The sequence below is a fragment of the Salmo salar genome, chromosome ssa11, assembly GCF_905237065.1.
Source record: "Salmo salar chromosome ssa11, Ssal_v3.1, whole genome shotgun sequence".
Classification (NCBI taxonomy): domain Eukaryota; kingdom Metazoa; phylum Chordata; class Actinopteri; order Salmoniformes; family Salmonidae; genus Salmo; species Salmo salar.
In genome coordinates this window covers 108,386,096-108,392,472 of record NC_059452.1, presented here as the reverse complement: position 1 = coordinate 108,392,472, position 6,377 = coordinate 108,386,096, and positions in this window count along the sequence as shown.

The window sequence follows — 6,377 nt, the reverse complement described above, 5'->3', positions numbered from 1 at the left end:
ACTACTGTTACTACTGCTACTACTACTGTTACTACTACTACTACTGTTACTACTACTACTACTACTACTACTACTGTTACTACTACTACTACTACTACTACTGCTGCAACTACTACTGCTACTACTACTACTGTTGCTACTGCTACTACTACTACTGTTGCTACTACTACTACTACTACTACTACTACTGTTACTACTGCTACTACTACTACTACTGTTACTACTACTAATGTTTCTACTACTGCTACTAATACTACTGCTACTACTACTACTGTTACTACTACTGTTAGTACTACTACTACTACTACTACTACTGTTACTAATACTACTACTACTACTACTACTACTACTACTGTTACTACTACTGCTACTAATACTACTACTACTACTGTTAGTTCTACTACTACTGTTAGTTCTACTACTACTGTTACTACTACTACTACTACTGTTACTACTACTACTACCACTACTAATACTACTACTGCTACTACTGTTAGTTCTACTACTACTGTTACTACTACTACTGTTACTACTACTACTACTACTACTACTGTTACTACTACTACTACTACTACTGTTACTGCTACTACTACTAGTGATGTTACTAACTCTACTGTTACTACTACTACTACTGTTACTACTGCTACTACTACTGCTACCACTTCTACTACTGCTACTACTACTACTACTACTACTACTACTACTACTACTACTACTACTATTGTTACTACTACTACTACTACTACTGTTACTATTACTGCTCCTACTACTACTACTACTACTACTTATACTACTATTGTTACTACTACTACTACTGTTTCTACTACTACTATTACTACTATTACTATTGCTACTACTGCTACTACTTGTAGTCGTAGTATTAATAGCAGTAGTAGTAGTAGTAGTAACAATAGTAGTATTTGGTAGTAGTTGTAGTAGTAACAGTAGTAACAGTAGTAGTAGCAGTAGTAGTAACAGTAGCAACTGTAGTAACAGTAGTAGTAACAGTAGTACCAGTACCAGTAGTAACAGTAGTAGTACCAGTAGTAACAGTAGTAGTAGTAGTAGTAACAATAGTAGTAGGAGTAGTACCAGTAGTAGTAGTACCAGTAGTAACAGTAGTAGTACTAACAGTAGTAACAGTAGTAGTAGTACCAGTAGTAACAGTAGTAACAGTAGTAGTACTAACAGTAGTAACAGTAGTAGTAGTAACAGTAGTAACAGTAGTAGTAGTAGTAACAGTAGTAGTAGCAGTAGTAACAGTAGTAGTAGTAGCAGTAGCAACAGTAGTAGTAGTAGCAGTAGTAGTTGCAGCAGTAGTAGTAGTAGTAGTAGTAGTAACAGTAGTAAAGTAGTAGTAACAGTAGTAACAGTAGTAGTAGTAGTAACAGTAGTAGTAGCAGTAGTAACAGTAGTAGTAGTAGTACCAGTAGTAATAGTAGTAACAGTAGTAGTAGTAGTACCAGTAGTAATAGTAGTAACAGTAGTAGTAGTACCAGTAGTACCAGTAGTAACAGTAGTAGTAGTAGTAGTACACCTTTAAGGTATAACATAAGGTATGTTATTAAAGTAGCTGTCCAGTGTTTCCAGATTTCTATGAAACATGACCTATAACTATCTACAATGTTAGTGATAGTTAGTGATAGTTTTCTTTCCAAAAATCGTACTTAAGTTTGTTAAAAAGCAGTGTTTCTTTGTTTGAATGGTGTGGATTTATACCCCAACAACAGAATGGTGTGGGTTTATACCCCAACAACAGAATGGTGTGGGTTTATACCCCAACAACAGAATGGTGTGGGTTTATACCCCAACAACAGAATGGTGTGGGTTTATACCCCCAACAACAGAATGGTGTGGGTTTATACCCCCAACAACAGAATGGTGTGGGTTTATACCCCAACAACAGAATGGTGTGGGTTTATACCCCCAACAACAGAATGGTATGGGTTTATACCCCAACAACAGAATGGTGTGGGTTTATACCCCAACAACAGAATGGTGTGGGTTTATACCCCAACATCAGAATGGTGTGGGTTTATACCCCAACAACAGAATGGTGTGGGTGTATACCCCAACAACAGAATGGTGTGGGTTTATACCCCAACAACAGAATGGTGTGGGTGTATACCCTCAACAACAGAATGGTGTGGGTGTATACCCTCAACAACAGAATGGTGTGGGTGTATACCCTCAACAACAGAATGGTGTGGGTTTATACCCCAACAACAGAATGGTGTGGGTGTATACCCCAACATCAGAATGGTGTGGGTTTATACCCCAACAACAGAATGGAGTGGGTGTATAGCCCAACAACAGAATGGTGTGGGTTTATACCCTAACAACAGAATGGTGTGGGTGTATACCCCAACAACAGAATGGTGTGGGTGTATACCCCAACAACAGAATGGTGTGGGTTTATACCCCAACAACAGAATGGTGTGGGTTTATACCCCAACAACAGAATGGTGTGGGTGTATACCCCAACAACAGAATGGTGTGGGTGTATACCCCTAACAACATAATGGTGTGGGTGTATACCCCTAACAACATAATGGTGTGGGTTTATACCCCAACAACAGAATGGTGTGGGTTTATACCCCAACAACAGAATGGTGTGGGTTTATACCGGTCAATAAAGATGTTCATGTCAAGTAAACAGACCGTATTATATTTAAAAACTTTGCTAACAAAATAGGTCAGTTGTTGTACCACTTGCACAAGCTGAGCAACACATTTTTTTTTGTAATAATTTGCTTTTTAAATTTGACCGGATTGATGCTACCTGATATCTAACTGGACAGTTACTTTAAATTATTGACCAGGTTGATACGGAATGTAATACTCAGTTTCTCTGGTTCTGATTCTCTGGTTCTGATTCTCTAGTTCTGATTCTCTGGTTCTGATTCTCTGGTTCTGATTCTCTAGTTCTGATTCTCTGGTTCTGATTCTCTGGTTCTGATTCTCTAGTTCTGATTCTCTGGTTCTGATTCTCTAGTTCTGATTCTCTGGTTCTGATTCTCTGGTTCTGACTCTCTAGTTCTGATTCTCTAGTTCTGATTCTCTAGTTCTGATTCTCTGGTTCTGATTCTCTGGTTCTGATTCTCTAGTTCTGATTCTCTGGTTCTGATTCTCTAGTTCTGATTCTCTGGTTCTGATTCTCTAGTTCTGATTCTCTGGTTCCTATTCTCTAGTTCTGATTCTCTGGTTCTGATTCTCTAGTTCTGATTCTCTAGTTCTGATTCTCTAGTTCTGATTCTCTGGTTCTGATTCTCTGGTTCTGACTCTCTAGTTCTGATTCTCTAGTTCTGATTCTCTAGTTCTGATTCTCTGGTTCTGATTCTCTGGTTCTGATTCTCTAGTTCTGATTCTCTGGTTCTGATTCTCTAGTTCTGATTCTCTAGTTCTGATTCTCTAGTTCTGATTCTCTGGTTCTGATTCTCTAGTTCTGATTCTCTAGTTCTGATTCTCTAGTTCTGATTCTCTAGTTCTGATTCTCTAGTTCTGATTCTTTAGTTCTGATTCTTTGGTTCTGATTCTCTGGTTCTGATTCTCTAGTTCTGATTCTCTGGTTCTGATTCTCTGGTTCTGATTCTCTAGTTCTGATTCTCTAGTTCTGATTCTCTAGAGTTGACCGACTCGATTTAGTGATCCGAATGTACATTATTATTATTATTATTATTATTATTATTAACTAGTTACTATCAGGCTACCTCCCAAGTGGCACCATGTTCCCTATAGGAGGAAGCTACTTCTGAGCAGGTCCCCCGGTAGTGGGAGGCAGCCTCATCAGTTGATGTAGACAAATATAACCCTCAGGATGTGGTATGAACTTAGAACCAAAAATACTCTACCTGATCATACCGTCACACACACACACACACACACACACACACACACACACACACACACACACACACACACACACACACACACACACACACACACACACACACACACACACACACAAACACACGCACACACACACACACACACACACACACACACACACACACACACACACACACACACACACACACATGCACGATACGATATGTTATTCTCTGTGATTGGCTGACTACCTTCATGTGCTTCAGACCTGCATGTTGACAATACTGTTTTGTAAAAGGAGTGACTCGTATATTATATAGAAAAGGAACAATACTTTGTTTTAAGCATGATGTAATATATTAACAATATGATAGAAATGTGCCAATAGGAAAAGTTTTGAAAATGTATTGGTTTTATTCTAATCTTTTTTCCATTTGGAAATGATTTTATATGTAGGCCTACATATGTAGGATCTTAATTTGATCACCCTGTTGCAGGATAACTTTCCTTAAAACGTGTAGTGTATTTGAGGTTTTAAAAAGGCTTTTTGAATTTTGTAATTTCCACTTTTAAATTTCAGACTTGATTTTCTCCCTTACGAAAAATGTATCACCCTCTTCAAAAATGAACATTAATTTTAATCCACATAATCATTCACATTTCCTGTTGCTGCAGGATTATTTTCCTGTTGTAAAATAAAAAAACTGGCTCAAATTAAGATCCTGCATCTGTAGTTAGTAGGTACGGACTTTGATAGCAATATCCACAAATGCTACAGTATTTTGACCTACTGTGTATTACACATAGTCCTGGCATCTGTTCCATGATGGAGCAAACGGTTAGTTCAAACCTCCTCTCTCATTCAAGTGTTTCTGTTTACAGAGCAGAATGGATATTTATTAGCCTGAGTGCCAGATCTGTTTATGCTATCATGTTAGTTTGAAGGGTAAGCAGTGGAGTTGGCAAGAGCACAAACAGATCAGGGACCAGGTTTATGTGTTGATATGCAGTATGTTTCAATGATCAATGATAAATCAATGATCACTCTCTCATATCAACTCTGAGGCGTGTACGGTAACAGAAACATACAGGATGTTTATATTCTACTTCCGTTACTAATCAATGTGTTATAATTAATAATCCGTATTGGATCTGAGTGATACCTGGTGGTCATATCAATGTGTGCATGCTGATCTGTGCCAATGGCAGATATCCTAGAAACTTGTTTTGGATCATTTATTTGTCTGTATCATTATTTTATACAGTTTATTAGAGATCTCTTCTCTCTTTCTCTTTTTCTATGTCTCTGCCTTTCTGACAACAGGGTTCCTTTAGAACAGGGTTCCCCAACTTGTGGCCCAGCGGGTGGTTTTATTTGGCCCAGCGGGTGGTTTTATGTGGCCCAGCGGGTGGTTTTATGTGGCCCAGCGGGTGGTTTTATTTGGCCCAGCGGGTGGTTTTATTTGGCCCAGCGGGTGGTTTTATTTGGCCCAGCGGGTGGTTTTATTTATTGTGGTGGTTTTATTTGGCCCAGCGGGTGGTTTTATTTGGCCCAGCGGGTGGTTTTATTTGGCCCAGCGGGTGGTTTTATTTGGCCCAGCGGGTGGTTTTATTTGGCCCAGCGGGTGGTTTTATTTGGCCCAGCGGGTGGTTTTATTTGGCCCAGCGGGTGGTTTTATTTGGCCCAGCGGGTGGTTTTATTTGGCCCAGCGGGTGGTTTTATTTGGCCCAGCGGGTGGTTTTATTTGGCCCAGCGGGTGGTTTTATTTGGCCCAGCGGGTGGTTTTATTTGGCCCGCCAAGTTTCCTGAGCAAAAACAAATGTTTTATTATAAATGTGGATTTTTTTTAAATTATTATTGTTGGACGTAAAAGACTGTAAAAACAGCAGGAAATCAGATCCAAGGGATTTTATTTTTCAGTAATCTGTTTCCAAGTATTCCCACACATAATAGAGACATATATGTGATCTTATACAACTGTAAGGAAGGTTTGAAATGATTTGTAATTATGTTGCTGCCCACCGAACATCCTCTTCAAGAAAACATCGGCCTGCGGCTGAATCCATTTGGTGATCCCTGCCTTAGAATATAGAGTTGTGCTGCACCAGACAGTACCTTTGAATGTTTACTACAGTACTGGTTATTTCTATTAGTATTTCTATTAAAACTGAGGAGTCTATCATGTTAAAGTTTTGTTTTAAGAATATTTCTGTTGTTTTTCTTACTGTTGAACTAATTGTGATATTTCAATGCACAACGCTTAATAAATATGATTTCAATTTTTTTTTGTATGTAGGTCAACTATGTAGGAGTGTGTTCTGTGTGTGTGTGTGTGTGTGTGTGTGTGTGTGTGTGTGTGTGTGTGTGTGTGTGTGTGTGTGTGTGTGTGTGTGTGTGTGTGTCCTGTAGGATTCTGTCTCTGACCTGTGAGCTCCAATCCTCTCCTCATAATTACAGACTGACTCCCTGTTCAATTACCTTTAATAACATTCCACCTCTCTCTGTCTCTGTCGCTCTGTCTCTCTCTGTCTCCCTCCCTCCCTCTCTC